This window comes from Arachis ipaensis, chromosome B1 (genome assembly GCF_059453495.1).
Source record: "Arachis ipaensis isolate K30076 ecotype BB chromosome B1, ASM5945349v1, whole genome shotgun sequence".
Classification (NCBI taxonomy): domain Eukaryota; kingdom Viridiplantae; phylum Streptophyta; class Magnoliopsida; order Fabales; family Fabaceae; genus Arachis; species Arachis ipaensis.
The window spans coordinates 65,111,317-65,130,220 of record NC_142436.1 but is presented as its reverse complement, the minus strand read 5'-3'; the positions used below and the strand labels follow the sequence as shown (position 1 = coordinate 65,130,220).

The 18,904-nt window shown below is 40.1% G+C and overlaps 1 non-coding gene across 1 annotated transcript; it reads left to right on the top strand.

The window, feature by feature from the left end:
* Positions 1 to 13,603: 13,603 nt before the first annotated feature.
* LOC148576865 (small nucleolar RNA R71) lies at positions 13,604 to 13,711 on the top strand. Its single transcript, XR_015904599.1, has one exon. It is a non-coding gene; the product is annotated as a small nucleolar RNA R71 (small nucleolar RNA).
* The last annotated feature ends 5,193 nt before the right edge of the window (positions 13,712 to 18,904 follow it).

The window sequence follows — 18,904 nt, the reverse complement described above, 5'->3', positions numbered from 1 at the left end:
AACGCCAGAAATACGTTACAAACTGGCGTTCAACTCCAAGAATGACCTCTCCACGTGTAAACTTCAAGCTCAGCCCAAGCACATACCAAGTGGGCCCCAGAAGTGGATTTATGCATCAATTACTTACTTCTGTAAACCTTAGTAACTAGTTTAGTATAAATAGGACTTTTTACTATTGTATTAGTGATCTTGGGACGTCTAGTTCTTAGATCATGGGGGCTGGCCATTCGGCCATGCCTAAACCTTTCACTTATGTATTTTTCAACGGTAGAGTTTTTGCACTCCATAGATTAAGGTGTGGAGCTCTGCTGTTCCTCATGAATTAATGCAAAGTACTACTGTTTCTCTATTCAATTCAACTTATTCCGCTTCTAAGATATTCATTCACAATTCAACATGAATGTGATGAACGTGACAATCATCATCATTCCCTATGAACGCGTGCCTGACAACCACTTCCGTTCTACCTTCGATTGAATGATTATCTCTTGGATATCTTAATCAGAATCTTCGTGGTATAAGCTAGATTGATGGCGACATTCATGAGAATCTGGAAAGTCTAAACCTTGTCTGTGGTATTCCGAGTAGGATTCTGGGATTGAATGACTGTAACGAACTTCAAACTCGCGAGTGCTGGGCGTAGTGACAGACGCAAAAGGAGGGTGAATCCTATTACAGTATGATCGAGTACCTCAGATGATTAGCCGTGCTGTGACAGAGCATTTGGACCATTTTCACAAAAGGATAGGATGCAGCCATTGATCACGGTGATGCCTCCAGATGATTAGCCATGCAGTGACAGCGCATAGGACCATTTTCCAGAGAGGATGAAAAGTAGCCATTGACAATGGTGATGTCCTTACATAAAGCCAGCCATAGAAAGGAGTAGGACTGATTGGATGAAGACAGCAGGAAAGCAGAAGTTCAGAGGGACGAAAGCATCTCTCTACCTTTATCTAAAATTCTCACCAATGATATACATAAGTATTTCTATCTTTATTTTCTGTCTATTTATTATTTAATTTCGAAAACTCATGATCAATTATTATCCGCCTGACTGAGATTTACAAGATGACCATAGCTTGCTTCATACCAACAATCTCCGTGGGATTGACCCTTACTCACGTAAGGTTTATTACTTGGACCACCCAGTGCACTTGCTGGTTAGTTGTATCGAAGTTGTGAATGAAAAATGATTTATTAAGACGTGCGTACAGAGTTTTTGGCGCCGTTGCCTGAGATCACAATTTCGTGCACCAGGAGACCATTTCTAGCTACTGGAAAAGCCTTCATTGATGTAGAAAAAGTAGAATTGATATTGAGAATTCATGATGAGCATCTCACTTTCCAAGCCTTCAAACCCGTGCATGAATCTGAGCAAGAGAGCAAGGGATTAAAAGAAGGGCAGCATCTGGAGCTTTCCTTGATGGATAAACAAGAAGCTCAAGAGAAGAAGCAACCAATAGAATTCGAGGAAGAGCCGAAGTCACAAGATTTGAGAGGAGCAGCTAGCAAGGGACTTCATGACACAACACACATGGGAGCACGATTGGAAGAAGAGGGAAGAGTTGTGAAGAAATTACCAAGGGGATGGAGAAATAAAAAGATTCCTACAGAGGGTTTTTCCCCTGGAGACAAAGTGATATCAGCCCATCATCCACCAATCCCATTCCACCTTCCAACCATTCCATCTCAATTACCCCAAGTGTTCTCCATTAGAAAGGTCCTCTCCCTAGAGCATGTAGAAATCATTAAGGAATCAAGTGGAGACTGTTTCACTGTAAGGGGAGAAGACTTAAGGCATTATAATCCACCATGACAAAGATCAACCGTCAAGCTAGTGACGCTAAAGAAGCGCTCCATGGGATGCAGCCCATGATTTAGTTTACCTTGTTTTTAACACTTCAGTATGAATAATAAGTGTTTCTCTAGCATGAATTCAAGACTATTTTGACAAATTTTTCATGCCATTGAGAAGCATATGATTAGTGTGGGATATCGTGATTCACACTTTTCACATCTCCGTACAACTAACCAGCAAGTGCACTGGGTCGTCCAAGTAATAAACCTTACGTGACTAAGGGTCGATCCCACGGAGATTGTTGGCTTGAAGCAAGCTATGGTCATCTTGTAAATCTCAGTCAGGCGGATTCAATTGGTTATGAGGTTTTGATAATTAAAAGATAAATAAAAAAGAAAGAGATACTTATGTAATTCATTGGTGAGAATTTCAGATAAGTGTTTGGAGATGCTTTGTTGCTTCTGAACCTCTGCTTTCCTATGGCCTTCTTCCAACCATGCGTGCTCCCTTCCATGGCAAGCTGTATGATCCTCTCAGTGAAAATGGTCCTCTACGGTTTCTGCACGGCTAATCAACTGTCGGATTTCTCGTCTTAGATGAAAAATACCAGGCACAGCTACCGCATGGCTAATCATCTGTCGGTTCCCGCTAGCGTCGGAATAGAATCCATTGATCCTTTTGCACACTGTCACTACACCCAACATTCGCAGGTTTGAAGGTTGTCACAGTCATCCCTTTCCAGATCCTACTCAGAATACCACAGACAAGGTTTAGACTTTCCGGATCTCAGGAATGGCTGCCAATTGGTTCTAGCCTCTACCACGAAGATACTAATCTCACGGACTCGGTCCGTGTATTAGGTACCCAAAAGATATGCACTCAAGCTGTCGCCCAATGACTACGTTGAGCTCAGATAGAACGGAAGTGGTTGTCAGGCACGCGTTCATAGAATTGAGAATAACGATGAGCGTCACGGATCATATCATTCTCCAGATTGAAGTACGAGTGAGTATCTTAGAGAAGAAGTAGGCGTGAATTGAAGGAAAAACAATAGTACTTGCATTAATTCATGAAGAACAGCAGAGCTCCACACCTTAATCTATGGGGGTGTAGAAACTCCACCGTTAAAAATACATAAGTGAAAAAGGTCTAGGCATGGCCGTGAGGCCAGCCTCCCAAATATCTAAGGACTAAATGTCCAGAGATGTCAAGATATAAAAATGATCAAAGATGTAAAATAAATCTCTAAAAGTAGTTTTTATACTAAATTAGTAACCTAGGTTTACAGATAATGAGTAACTAACTGCAGATAGTGCAGAAATTCACTTCCAGGGCCCACTTGGTGTGTGCTTGGGCTGAGCATTGAAGCTTTTTCACGCATAGGCTATTCTTGGAGTTAAACGCTAGCTTGGGTGCCAGTTTAGGCGTTTAACTCCAATTCTGGTGCCAGTTTTGGCGTTTTACGCCAGAAAGTTTTAGGCTGGCTTTGAGAGCCAGTTTGGGCCATCAAATCTCGGGCAAAGGATGGACTATTTTATATTGCTGGAAAGCCCAGGATGTCTACTTTCTAACGCAATTGAGATTGCGTCAATTGGGATTCTGTAGTTCCAGAAAATTCACTTCGAGGGTAGGAGGGTCAGAATCTAACAACATCTGTAGTCCTTTTTCAACCTCTGAATAAGATTTTTGCTCAGGTCCCTCAATTTCAGCCAGAAAATACCTGAAATTACAGAAAAACACACAAACTCATAGTAAAGTCCAAAAATTTGATTTTTGAATAAAAATTAATAAAAATAGAATAAAAAGTAACTAAAATATACTAAAAACTATGTAAAAACAATACCAAAAAGGGTATAAATTATCCGCTCATCACAACACCAAACTTAAATTGTTGCTTGTCCCCAAGCAACTAAAAACAAAATAGGATAAAAAGAAGAGAATATACAATAAATTCCAAACTTATCAATGAACTTAGTTCCAATTAGATGAGCGGGGCTAGTAGCCTTTTTGCTTCTGAACAGTTTTGGCATCTCACTTTATTCTTTGAAGTTCAGAATGATTGGCATCCATAGGAACTCAGAATTCAGATAGTGTTATTGATTCTCCTAGTTCAGTATGTTGATCCTTGAACACAGCTACTTTATGGGTCTTGGCCGTGACCCTAAGCATTTTGTTTTCCAGTATTACCACCGGATACATAAATGCCACAGACACATAACTGGGTGAACCTTTTCAGATTGTGACTCAGCTTTGCTAGAGTCCCCAGTTAGAGGTGTCCAGAGCTCTTAAGCACACTCTTTTTGCTTTGGACCACGACTTTAATCACTCAGTCTCAAGCTTTTCACTTGACACCTTCACGCCACAAGCACATGGTTAGGGACAGCTTGATTTAGCCGCTTAGGCTAGGATTTTATTTCTTTGGGCCCTCCTATCCATTAATGCTCAAAGCCTTAGATCCTTTTTACCCTTGCCTTTTGGTTTAAAGGGTTATTGGCTTTTTCTGCTTGCTTTTTTTTTCTTTTTCTTTCTTCTCTTCTTTTTTTTCTTCTTTCTTTTTTTTTGACCTCTTTTTTTTTCGCAAGCTCTGCTTTTCACTGCTTTTTCTTGCTTCCAGAATCAATTTAATGATTTTTCAGATTATCAATAACATTTTTATTTTTTCATTATTCTTTCAAGAGCCAACAATTTTAACATTCATAAACAACAAATTCAAAAATATACACTGTTCAAGCATTCATTCAGAAAATAAAAAGTATTGCCACCACATCAAAATAATTAAGCTAATTTCAAGATAAAATTCGAAATCCATGTACCTCTTGTCTTTTGAAATTAAAAATATTTTTCATTTAAGAAAGGTGAATGATTCATAGGACATTCATAGCTTTAAGACATAGACACTAGACACTAATGATCATGTAATAAAGACACAAACATAGACAAAACATAAAGCATATAATTCGAAAAACAGAAAAATAAGAACAAGGAAATTAAAGAACGGGTCCACCTTAGTGATGGCGGCTAGTTCTTCCTCTTGAAGATCTTATGGAGTGCTTGAGCTCCTCTATGTCTCTTCCTTGCCTTTGTTGCTCCTCCCTCATGGCCTTTTGGTCCTCTCTGATTTCATTGAGGATAATGGAGTGCTCTTGGTGCTCCATCCTTAGTTGCCCCATGTTGGAACTCAATTCTCCTAAGGAGGTGTTGATTTGCTCCCAATAGTTTTATGGAGGAAAGTGTATCCCTTGAGGCATCTCAGGGATTTCTTGATGAGGAATTTCCTCATGCTCTTGTTGAGGTCCATGAGTGGGCTCTTTTGTTTGCTCCATCCTTTTCTTAGTGATGGGCTTGCTCCTTCAATGAGGATGTCTTCCTCTATGACAATTCCAGCTGAATTGCATAGGTTACAGATGAGATGAGGGAAGGCTAACCTTGCCAAAGTAGAGGGCTTGTCCACCACCTTGTAGAGTTCTAGAGGTATGATCTCATGAACTTCTACTTCCTCTCCATTCATGATACTATGGATCATGATAGTCCGATCTATTGTAACTTCAGACCGGCTGCTAGTAGGAATGATAGAGCGTTGGATGAACTCCAACCATCCCCTAGCCACGGGTTTGAGGTCAAGCCTTCTTAGTTGAACCGACTTGCCTCTTGAGTCTCTCTTCCATTGAGCTCCTTCCATACAGATGTCCATGAGGACTTGGTCCAACCTTTGATCAAAGTTTACCCTTCTAGTGAAAGGATAAGGATCTCCTCTCATCATTGGCAAGTTAAATGCCAACCTCACATTTTTCAGACTGAAATCCAAGTAATTCTCCCGAACCATTGTGAGCCAATTCTTTGGGTTCGGGTTTATACTTTGATCATGGTTCTTAGTGATCCATGCATTGGCATAGAACTCTTGAACCATTAAGATTCTGACTTGTTAGATTGGGTTGGTGAGAGCTTCCCAACCTCTTCTTCAAATCTCACGTCGGATCTCCGGATATTCACCCTTTTTGAGCATGAAGGGGACTTCGGGAATCACTTTTTTCTTGGCTATAACTTCATAAAAGTGGTCTTGATGGACTTTTGAGATGAATCTTTCCATCTCCCATGACTCGGAGGTGGAAGCAATTGCCTTCCCTTTTCTCTTTCTAGAGGTTTCTCCGACCTTAGGTGCCATTGATGGTTATGGAAAAATAGAAAAGCAAAGCTTTTTCCACACCAAACTTAGAAGTTTTGCTTGTCCTCGAGCAAAAGAAGAAAGAAAGGAGTAGAAGAAGAAGAAATGGAAGAGATGGAGGGGAGTAGTGGTTTCGGCCAAGGGAGGTAGTAGTGTGTATGATGTGTGAAATTGAAGGTAGTGAAGATGGGTATTTATAGGGTATGAAAGAGAGGAAATTCGGTCATGAAAGGGTGGGTTATAGAGGGAAATGGTTTGAATTTAAATGGTGAGGGTAGGATGGATGTGAGTGGTGAAGAGAATATGGGGAAGAGGGTAGGATTTGATAGGTGAATGGTGTTTGGGGAAGAGGTATTGATGTGATTGGTCAAGGGTATTTGGGGAAGAGTGTTATGGAAAGGTGTGAAGAAGAGAGAAGAAAAGGTGGGGTAGGTGGGGATCCTGTGGGGTCCACAGATCCTGAGGTGTCAAGGAATTATGCTCCATGCACCATTCTGGCGTTCAAACGCCCTCTGTGTGCCAATTCTGGTGTTAAACGCCAGCTCTGCTACCTTTCCTGGCGTTAAACTCCAGTCTGCTCCCCCTTTCTGGCATTTAACGCCAGCCAAACATCTTTTTCTGGCGTTAAATGCCAGTCTGTTTGCCATTTCTAGCGTTTAATGCCAGCCAGGTGCTAGACACCCTTTTCTGGCGTTAAACACCCAGAGTGCTGCCGATTCTGGCATTTAACGCCCAGAATGCTGTCAGGCTGGGCGTTAAACGCCCATTCTGCTATCCTTACTGGCGTTTAAACGCCAGTAAGCCTGTCCTCCAGGGTGTGCTATTTTTGATGCTGTTTTTGAGTTTGCTTTAATTCTGCAGTTATTTTTATGACTTCACATGATCATCAACCTAAAGAAAACATAAAATGACGATGGAATATAAATAAACATAATTAAATAACGTTGGGTTGCCTCCCAACAAGCGCTTCTTTAATGTCAATAGCTTGACAGTGAGCTCTTAGAGAGCTTCACAGAGACTCAGAACTTGATAATGGCCTCCCAACACCAAACTTAGAAGTTGAGTGTGGGGCTCTGTTTGACTCTGTATTGAGAGAAGCTTTTCATGCTTCCTCTCCATGGTTACAAAAGAAGATCCTTGAACCTTAAACACAAGGTAGTCATCATTCAATTGAAGGACTAATTCTCTTCTGTCCACATCAACCACAGCTCTTGCTGTGGTGGTGCACGAAATTGTGATCATCAACAATGGCGCCAAAGACTTAGAGCTCTCAAACGTGAATCACACTTTGTCACAATTTCGCACAACTAACCAGCAAGTGCACTGGGTCGTCCAAGTAATAAACCTTACGTGAGTAAGGGTCGATCCCACGGAGATTGTTGGCTTGAAGCAAGCTATGGTCATCTTGTAAATCTCAGTCAGGCGGATTCAAATGGTTATGGAGTTTAAGGTGATGAAAATAAACATAAAATAAAGATAGAGATACTTATGTAATTCATTGGTGGATTTCAGATAAGCGCATGAAGATGCTTTGTTCCCCTTGAACCTCTGCTTTCCTATTGCCTTCTTCCAATTATTCATACTCCTTTCCATGGCAAGCTTTATGTTAGGAATCACCGTTGTCAATGGCTACATCCCATCCTCTCAGTGAAAATGGTCCTGATACTCTGTCACAACATCGGCTAATCAGCTGTCGGTTCTCGATCATGTCGGAATAGGATCCATTGATCCTTTTGCGTCTGTCACACGCCCCACAATCGCGAGTTTGAAGCTCGTCACAGTCATCCCTTCCCAGATCCTACTCGGAATACCACAGACAAGGTTTAGACTTTCTGGATCTCAGGAATGGCCGCCAATAATTCTAGCCTATACCACGAAGGTTCCAATCTTAGATTAGAAATCCAAGAGATACGCATTCAAGCCATTGCTAGTAGAACGGAGGTGGTTGTCAGGCACATGTTCATAGGTGAGAATGATGATGAGTGTCACGGATCATCACATTCATCAAGTTGAAGAACGAATGAATATTTTGGAGAAGAAATAGACTTGAGTTGAATAGAAAAACAATAGTACTTTGTATTAATTCATGAAGAACAGTAGAGCTCCACACCTTAATCTATGGTGTGTAGAAACTCCACCGTTGAAAATACATAAGAACAAGGTCTAGGCATGGCCGAATGGCCAGCCTTAAAACGTGTCTAAGATAGCATAAGACTCATCAAAGATTAAAAGTATGAAAATACAATAGCAAAAGGTCCTATTTATAGAGAACTAGTAGCCTAGGGTTTACAGAAATCAGTAATTAATGCAGAAATCTTCTTCTGGGCCCACTTGGTGTGTGCTTGGGCTGAGCATTGAAGCTTCCATGTGTAGAGACTTTTCTTGGAGTTAAACACCAGCTTTTGTGCCAGTTTGGGCGTTTAACTCCAACTTTTGTGCCAGTTTTGGAGTTAAACGCCATAATTCTAGAGCTGACTTAGTACGCCTATTTGGGCCATCAAATCTCGGACAAAGTATAGACTATTATATATTTCTGAAAAGCCCAGAATGTCTACTTTCCAACGCAATTGAGAGCGTGCCAATTGGGCTTCTGTAGCTCCAGAAAATCCACTTTGAGTGCAGGGAGGTCAGAATCCAACAGCATCTGCAATCCTTTTTCAGCCTCTAAATTAGATTTTTGCTCAGGTCCCTCAATTTCAGCCAGAAAATACCTGAAATCATAGAAAAACACACAAACTCATAGTAAAGTCCAGAAGAGTAATTTTTATTTAAAAACTAATAAAAATATAATAAAAACTAATTAAAATATACTAAAAACAATGCCAAAAAGCGTATAAATTATCCGCTCATCACAACACCAAACATAAATTGTTGCTTGTCCCCAAGCAACTGAAAATCAAATAGGATAAAAAGAAGAGGATATACAATGAATTCCAAAAACATCTATGAAGATCAGTATTAATTAGATGAGTGGGGCTTTTAGCTTTTTGCCTCTGAATAGTTTTGGCATCTCACTTTATCCCTTGAAGTTCAGAATGATTGGCATCTATAGGAACTCAGAATCCAGATAGTGTTATTGATTCTCCTAGTTAAGTATGTTGATTCTTGAACACAGCTACTTTATGAGTCTTGGCCGTGGCCCTAAGCACTTTGTTTTCCAGTATTACCACCGGATACATAAATGCCACAGACACATAACTGGGTGAACCTTTTCAGATTGTAACTCAGCTTTGCTAGAGTCCCCAATTAGAGGTGTCCAGGGTTCTTAATCACACTCTTCTTTTTGCTTTGGACCTCGACTTTAACCGCTCAGTCTCAAGTTTTTACTTGACACCTTCACGCCACAAGCACATGGTTAGGGACAGCTTGGTTTAGCCGCTTAGGCCAGGATTTTATTCCTGTGGGCCCTCCTATCCACTGATGCTCAAAGCCTTGGATCCTTTTTTATCACCCTTGTCTTTTGGTTTAAAGGGGTATTGGCTTTTTCTACTTGATTTTCTTTTTCTTTCTTCTTTTTTTTTGCAAGCTTTTCACTGCTTTTTCTTGCTTCAAGAATCAATTTTATGATTTTTCAGATCATCAGATAACATTTCTCCTTTTCCTTTCATTTTTTCAAGAGCCAAAAATTTTAACATTCATAAACAATCAAATTCAAAAATATGCACTGTTCAAGCATTCATTCAGAAAAATAATAGTATTGTCACCACATCAAGATAATTAAACTGTTTTAAAATTTGAAATTCATGCACTTCTTTTTCTTTTTCAATTAAAAATATTTTTCATTTAAGAAAGGTGATGGATTAATTTTCATAGCTTTAAGGCATAGACACTAATGATCATGTAATAAAGACACAAACATAGATAAACATAAAGCATAATTTTCGAAAAACAGGAAAATAAAGAACAAGGAAGTTAAAGAACGGGTCCACCTTAGTGATGGCGGCTTGTTCTTCCTCTTGAAGATCTTATGGAGTGCTTGAGCTCCTCAATGTCTCTTCCTTGCCTTTTTTGCTCCTCTCTCATGGTTCTTTGGTCTTCTCTAATTTCATGGAGGAGGATGGAATGCTCTTGGTGCTCCACCCTTAGTTGTCCCATGTTGGAACTTAATTCTCCTAGGAAGGTGTTGATTTGCTCCCAATAGTTTTGTGGAGGAAAATGCATCCTTTGAGGGATTTCAGGGATTTCATGATGAGGAGTTTCCTCATGCTCTTGGTGAGGTTCTCTCTCTTGCTCCATCCTTTTCTTAGTGATGGGCTTATCCTCATCAATGAGGATGTCTTCCTCTATGTCAATTCCAGCTGAATTGCAAAGGTGACAAATGAGATGAGGGAAGGCTAACCTTGCCAAAGGAGAGGACTTGTCCGCCACCTTGTAGAGTTCTTGGGATATAACCTCATGAACTTCCACTTCCTCTCCAATCATGATGCTATGTATCATGATAGCCCGGTCTATAGTAGCTTCGGACTGGTTACTAGTGGGAATGATTGAGCGTTGGATGAACTCCAACCATCCCCTAGCCACGGGCTTGAGGTCATGCCTTCTTAGTTGAACCGGCTTCCCTCTTGAATCTCTCTTCCATTGGGCGCCCTTTTCACAGATGTCCATGAGGACTTGGTCCAGCCTTTGATCAAAGTTGACCCTTCTAGTGTAGGGGTGTGCATCTCCTTGCATCATAGGCAAGTTGAATGCCAACCTTACATTTTCTGGACTAAAATCTAAGTAATTCCCTCGGACCATTGTAAGCCAATTCTTAGGGTCCGGTTTCACACTTTGATCATGGTTCTTGGTGATCCATGCATTGGCATAGAACTCTTGAACCATTAAGATCCCGACTTGTTGAATGGGGTTGGTGAGAACTTCCCAACTTCTTCTTCGGATCTCATGTCGGATCTCCGGATACTCATTCTTTTTGAGTTTGAAAGGGACCTTGGGGATCACTTTCTTCTTAGCCACAACTTCATAGAAGTGGTCTTGATGCACCCTTGAGAGGAATCTCTCCATCTCCCATGACTCGGAGGTGGAAGCTTTTGCCTTCCCTTTCTTCTTTCTAGAGATTTCTCCGGCCTTTGGTGCCATAAATGGTTATGGAAAAACAAAAAGCTTTAGCTTTTACCACACCAAACTTAGAAGGTTGCTCGTCCTCGAGCAAAAGAAGAAAGAAGAAAGCAGAAGAAATAGAGGAGATGGAGGGGGCTATGTGTTTCAGCCAAGGGGGATAGGTGGTGTGTATGTTGTGTGAAAATGAAGGAGTGAAGATGGGTTTATAAAGGAATGGAGAAGGGGTTTGGTTTCGGCCATATAGGGTAGATTTGGGAGGAAAAGTGGTTTGAATTTGAATGGTGAGGTAGATGGGGTTTTATGAAGGATGGATGTGAGTGGCGAAGAGAATGGTGGGATTTGATAGGTAAGGGGTTTTTGGGGTGATTGGTGAATGGGTGAAGAAGAGAGAGAGAGGTGGGGTAGGTAGAGATCCTGTGGGGTCCACAGATCCTTAGGTATCAAGGATATCTCATCCCTGCACCAAATGGGGTGCAAAATGCCCCTTTCTGCCAATCCTGGCGTTAAACGCCAGGCTGCTGCCCATTCCTGGCGTTAAATGCCAGCTTCTTGCCCATTCCTGGCGTTAAACACCAGTCTGGTGCCCATTTCTGGCGTTAAACGCCCAGAATGGTGCCAGACTGGGCGTTTAACGCCCATTATGCTACCCTTACTGGCGTTTAAACGCCAGTAAGTTTCTCCTCCAGGGTGTTCTATTTTTCATTCTGTTTTTCCTTCTGTTTTTGCTTTTTCAATTGTTTTTGTGACTTCTCATGATCATCAATCTACAGAAAACATAAAATACAAAAGAAAATAGAAATTTAATATAGATAAGTAAAAATTGGGTTGCCTCCCAACAAGCGCTTCTTTAATGTCAATAGCTTGACAGTGGCTCTCATGGAGCCTCACAGATGTTCAGAGCAATGTTGGAACCTCCCAACACCAAACTTAGAGTTTGAATGTAGGGGTTCAACACCAAACTTAAAGTTTGGTTGTGGCCTCCCAACACCAAACTTAGAGTTTGACTGTGGGGGCTCTGTTTGACTCTGTATTGAGAGAAGCTCTTCATGCTTCCTCTCCATGGTTACAAAGGGATATCCTTGAGCTTTAAACACAAGGGAGTCTTCATTCACTTGAATGATTAATTCTCCTCTGTCAACATCAATCACAGCCTTTGCTGTGGCTAGGAAGGGTCTACCAAGGATGATGGATTCATCCATACACTTCCCAGTTTCTAGGATTATGAAATCAGCAGGGATGTAATGGTCTTCAACCTTTACCAAGACATCCTCTACAAGTCCATAAGCCTGTTTCTTTGAATTGTCTGCCATCTCTAGTGAGATTCTTGCAGCTTGTACCTCAATGATCCCTAGCTTCTCCATTACAGAGAGGGGCATAAGGTTTATGCTTGACCCTAGGTCACACAGAGCCTTCTCAAAGGTCATGGTGCCTATGGTACAAGGGATTGAGAACTTTTCAGGGTCCTGTCTCTTTTGAGGTAATCTCTGCCTAGTCAAGTCATCCAGTTCTTTGATGAGCAATGGAAGTTCATTCTCCCAAGTCTCATTACCAAATAACTTGGCATTTAGCTTTATGATTGCTCCAAGGTACTTAGCAACTTGCTCTTCAGTGACATCTTCATCCTCTTCAGAGGAAGAATACTCATCAGAGCTCATGAATGGCAAAAGTAAATTTAATGGAATCTCTATGGTCTCAGTGTGAGCCTCAGATTCCCATGGTTCCTCTTTAGGGAACTCCATGGAGGTCAGTGGGCGTCCATTGAGGTCTTCCTCAGTAGGAATCACTGCCTCTTCCTCCTCTCCATGTCCGGCCATGTGAGATGTGGTTATGGCCTTGCACTCTCTTTTTGGATTCTCTTCTGTATTGCTAGGGAGAGTGCTAGGAGGGAGTTCAGTAATTTTCTTACTCAGCTGACCCAATTGTGCCTCCAAATTTTTAATGGAGGACCTTGTTTTAGTCATGAAACTTTGAGTGGTTTTGATTAAATCAGAGACAATGGTTGCTAAGTCAGAGTGGCTCTGCTTAGAATTCTCTGTTTGTTGCTGAGAAGATGATGGAAAAGGCTTGCCATTGCTAAACCTGTTTCTTCCACCATTGTTGTTGTTGAAACCTTGTTGAGGTCTCTATTGATCATTCCATGAGAGATTTGGATGATTTCTCCATGAAGGATTATAGGTGTTTCCATAGGGTTCTCCAATGTAATTCACCTCTTCCATTGCTGGGTTCTCAGGATCATAAGCTTCTTCTTCAGAGGAAGCTTCCTTAGTACTGCCTGTTGCTGCTTGCATTTCAGACAGACTCTGAGAAATCATATTGACTTGTTGGGTCAATATTTCATTCTGAGCCAATATGGCATTCAGAGTATCAATCTCAAGAACTCCTTTCTTCTGAGTTGACCCATTATTCACAGGATTTCTTTCAGAGGTGTACATGAATTGGTTATTTGCAACCATTTCAATGAGTTCTTGAGCTTCTGCAGGCATCTTCTTTAGATGAAGAGATCCTCCAGCAGAGCTATCCAATGATATCTTGGATAGTTCAGACAGACCATCATAGAAGATTCCTATGATGCTCCATTCTGAAAGCATGTCAGAAGGGCACTTTTTGATCAATTGCTTGTATCTCTCCCAAGCTTCGTAGAGGGACTCACCATCCTTCTGTCTAAAGGTTTGGACTTCCACTCTAAGCTTACTCAATTTTTGAGGTGGAAAGAACTTTGCCAAGAAGGCATTGACTAGCTTTTCCCAAGAGTTCAGGCTTTCCTTAGGTTGTGAATCCAACCATGTTCTAGCTCTGTCTCTTACAACAAAAGGAAAGAGCATAAGTCTGTAGACTTCAGGGTCAACCCCATTGGTCTTGACAGTGTCACAGATTTGCAAGAACTCAGCTAAAAACTGATGAGGATCTTCCAATGGAAGTCCATGAAACTTGCAATTCTGTTGCATTAGAGAAACTAATTGAGGCTTAAGCTCAAAGTTGTTTCCTCCAATAGCAGGGATAGAGATGCTTCTCCCATAGAAATCAGGAGTAGGTGCAATAAAGTCATCAAGCACCTTCCTTGCATTGTTGGCATTGTTGTTGTTTTCGGCTACCATGGTTTCTTCTTCTTTGAAGAGCTCTGTTAGGCCCTCTAGAGAGAGTTGTGTTTTAGTTTCTCTTAGCTTTCTCTTTAAGGTCCTTTCAGGTTCAGGATCAGCTTCAACAAGAATGCTTTTATCTTTGCTCCTGCTCATATGAAAGAGAAGAGAACAAGAAAGTATGGAATCCTCTATGTCACAGTATAGAGATTCCTTAAAGTGTCAGAAGAAAAGAAGAATAGAAAGAGGAGGTGGAGAAGAGGGAATTCGAACTTATCAAGAGGGACAGAGTTCGAATTGCACCATGATGAGGAGTCTTAGTCCCTTAAATAGAAGGATGTGAGAAGAGGGGAAGAAATTTTTGAAATTAAAGTAAGAGATTTTGAAAATTTGGTAATTGGTTTTCGAAAACTAAGATTGAGAAAGAAATCAAGTGATTTTTGAAAAAGATTTTGAAATCAGAAATTAAAAAGATATGATTGAAAATTAATTTTGAAAAAGGGTGTGATTGAAAAGATATGATTGAGAAGATATGATTGAAAATCAAATTAAAAAGAGAAAGTTTTAAAACTAAAGTTGATTACTTGACTAACAAGAAATTAAAAGATATGATTCTAAAATTTAAAATTTGATCCTTTCTTAATAGGCAAGTAACAACTTGAAAATTTTTGAAGTAAATCTTGAATTGAAGCAAGGATTTTTGAAAATAGTAAAAATAAATATAAAATGGAAAGAAATTGATTTTGAAAGAGATATGATTGAAAAGATATGATTTGAAAAAGATTTGATTTTGAAAAATTATGAAAACTTGAAAAAAATGTGAAATTAAAAACAAAATCTTCCCTCTAGTGTCATCCTGGCGTTAAACGCCCAGCTAGGTACCCTGGCTAGCGTTTAAACGCCAGTTTTCCTTCTTCACTGGGCGTTTTGAACGCCCAGCTTTTTCTGTTTGATTCCTCTGCTGAATGTTCTGAATCTTCAATTCTCTGTATTATTGACTTGAAAAGACATAGTTTTTAAAAAATATTTTTGAATTTTTGATGATGGGAATCAATAAAAATGCAACTAAGATCAAATAAACAATGCATGCAAGACACCAAACTTAAAAGTTTGTATACTAAGGACTATAACAACGTAAAAATGCATGTAAGAAACAACAAAACATACAAAACAAGAGAATTTGAAGATCAGAGCAATGAAATCATCAAGAACAACTTGAAGATCAATGAAGAACAATATGTATAAATTTTTGAAAATGAGAAGGATAAAGACATGCAATTGACACCAAACTTAAAATTAGACAATAGACTCAAACAAGAAACATAAAATATTTTTGGTTTTATGATTTTAAAATTTTTTGTATTTTTTTTCGAAAATTATATAGAAAAGAAAATAAAGAGAATCAAAACTTTTAATAAGAATTCCAGGAATCATGCAATGTTAGTCTAAAGCTTCAGTCTAAAAAGGATTAGACATGTTTGGCCAAGCTTCAGCAGGACATTACATTCAATAGCTAAATTGATGAGAATCAATAAGCTTTTGTGATGGTGGGAACATCACCTTGAAACTCTAGAATTCATTCTTAAAAATTCTGAAGAAAAGATACCTAATCTAAGCAACAAGATGAACCGTCAGTTGTCCAAACTCGAACAATCCCCGGAAATGGCGCCAAAAACTTGGTGCACAAAATTGTGATCATCAACAATGGCGCCAAAGACTTGGAGCTCTCAAACGTGAATTACACTTTGTCACAATTCCGCACAACTAACCAGCAAGTGCACTGGGTCGTCCAAGTAATAAACCTTACGTGAGTAAGGGTCGATCCCACGGAGATTGTCGGCTTGAAGCAAGCTATGGTCATCTTGTAAATCTCAGTCAGGCGGATTCAAATGGTTATGGAGTTTAAGGTGATGAAAATAAATATAAAATAAAGATAGAGATACTTATGTAATTCATTGGTGAATTTCAGATAAGCGTATGAAGATGCTTTGTTCCCCTTGAACCTCTGCTTTCCTATTGCCTTCTTCCAATCATTCATACTCCTTTCCATGGCTACATCCCATCCTCTCAGTGAAAATGGTCCTGATGCTCTGTCACAACATCGGCTAATCAGCTGTCGGTTCTCGATCATGTTGGAATAGGATCCATTGATCCTTTTGCGTCTGTCACACGCCCCACAATCGCGAGTTTGAAGCTCGTCATAGTCATCCCTTCCCAGATCCTACTCGGAATACCACAGACAAGGTTTAGACTTTCCGGATCTCAGGAATGGCCGCCAATAATTCTAGCCTATACCACGAAGGTTCCAATCTTAGATTAGAAACCCAAGAGATACGCATTCAAGCCATTGCTAGTAGAACATAGGTGGTTGTCAGGCACATGTTCATAGGTGAGAATGATGATGAGTGTCACGGATCATCACATTCATCAAGTTGAAGAACGAATGAATATCTTGGAGAAGAAATAGACTTGAGTTGAATAGAAAAACAATAGTACTTTGTATTAATTCATGAAGAACAGCAGAGCTCCACACCTTAATCTATGGTGTGTAGAAACTCCACCGTTGAAAATACATAAGAACAAGGTCTAGGCATGGCCGAATGGCCAGCCTTAAAACGTGTCTAAGATAGCATAAGACTCATCAAAGATTAAAAGTATGAAAATACAATAGCAAAAGGTCCTATTTATAGAGAACTAGTAGCCTAGGGTTTACAGAAATCAGTAATTAATGCAGAAATCTTCTTCTGGGCCCACTTGGTGTGTGCTTGGGCTGAGCATTGAAGCTTCCATGTGTAGAGACTTTTCTTGGAGTTAAACACCAGCTTTTGTGCCAGTTTGGGCGTTTAACTCCAACTTTTGTGCCAGTTTTGGAGTTAAACGCCATAATTCTTGAGCTGACTTAGTACGCCTATTTGGGCCATCAAATCTCGGACAAAGTATAGACTATTATATATTGCTGAAAAGCTCAGGATGTCTACTTTCCAACGCAATTGAGAGCGTACCAATTGGACTTCTGTAGCTCCAGAAAATCCACTTTGAGTGCAGGGAGGTCAGAATCCAACAGCATCTGCAGTCCTTTTTCAGCCTCTGAATCATATTTTTGCTCAGGTCCCTCAATTTCAGCCAGAAAATACCTGAAATCACAGAAAAACACACAAACTCATAGTAAAGTCCAGAAGAGTGATTTTTATTTAAAAACTAATAAAAATATAATAAAAACTAATTAAAATATACTAAAAACATACTAAAAACAATGCCAAAAAGCGTATAAATTATCCGCTCATCATGTGGCTAGGAAGGGTCTTCCAAGGATGATGGATTCATCCTCATCCTTCCCAGTGTCTAGGATTATGAAGTCAGCAAGGATGTAAAAGCCTTCAACCTTTACTAAGACATCCTCTACAAGTCCATAAGCCTGTTTCCTTGAATTGTCTGCCATCTCTAGTGAGATTCTTGCAGCTTGTACCTCAAAGATCCCTAGTTTCACCATTACAGAGAGTGGCATGAAGTTTATACTTGAACCAAGGTCACACAGAGCCTTCTTAAAGGTCATGGTGCCTATGGTACAAGGTATTAAGAACTTTCCGGGATCCGGTTTCTTCTGAGGTAATTTCTGTTGAACCAAGGCATTCAGTTCATTGATGAGCAATGGAGGTTCATCCTCCCAAGTCTCATTACCAAATAACTTGGCATTCAGCTTCATGATTGCTCCTAGATACTGAGTAACTTGCTCTTCAGTAATATCTTCATCCTCTTCACAGGAAGAATACCCATCAGAGCTCATGAATGGTAACAGTAAGTTCAGTGGAATCTCTATGGTCTCTGTATGAGCCTCAGATTCCTTTGGTTCCTCATTAGGGAACTCCTTAGTGGCCAGTGGACATCCAGTGAGGTCTTCCTCCCTAGAATTCACTGCCTTTCCCTCCTCTACAGTTTCGGCCATGTTGGGTATATTTATGGCCTTGCACTCTCTTTTTGGATTCTCTTCTGTATTGCTTGGGAGAGTACTAGGAGGGGTTTCAGTAACTCTTTTACTTAGCTGACCCACTTGTGCTTCCAAATTTCTAATGGAGGACCTTGTTTTAGTCATAAAATTGAGAGTGGTCTTGGATAGATCAGAGATTATGGTTGCTAAGTCAGAGAGGCTCTACTTAGAATTCTCTGTCTGTTGCTCAGAAGATGATGGAAAAGGCTTGCTATTGCCAAACCTATTTCTCCCACCATTATTATTATTGAAGCCTTGATTAGGCTTCTGATGATCCTTCCATGAGAAATTAGGATGATTCCTCCATGAAGGATTGTAAGGTTTCTATAGGATTCTCCCATGTGATTCACTTCTTCCATTGCAGGATTCTCAGGGTCATAAGCTTCTTCTTCAGAGGGAGCTTCTTTAGTACTGCCGGATGCAGCTTGTACTCCAGTTAGACTTTGAGAAATCATATTGACTTGCTGAGTCAATATTTTATTCTGAGCCAATATGGCATTCAGAGTATCAATCTCAAGAACTTCTTTCTTCTGAGTCATCCCATTATTCACAGGATTTCTTTCAGAAGTATACATGAACTGGTTATTTGCAACCATTTCAATGAGTTCCTGGGATTCTGCAGGCATCTTCTTAAGATGAAAAGATCCACCAGCAGAGTGGTCCAATGACATCTTGGACAATTTAGACAGACCATCATAGAATATACATAAGATGCGCCATTCTGAAAGCATGTCAGAAGGACACCTTCTGATCAATTGCTTGTATCTTTCCCAAGCTTCATAGAGGGGTTCACCTTCCTTCTGTCTGAAGGTTTGGACTTT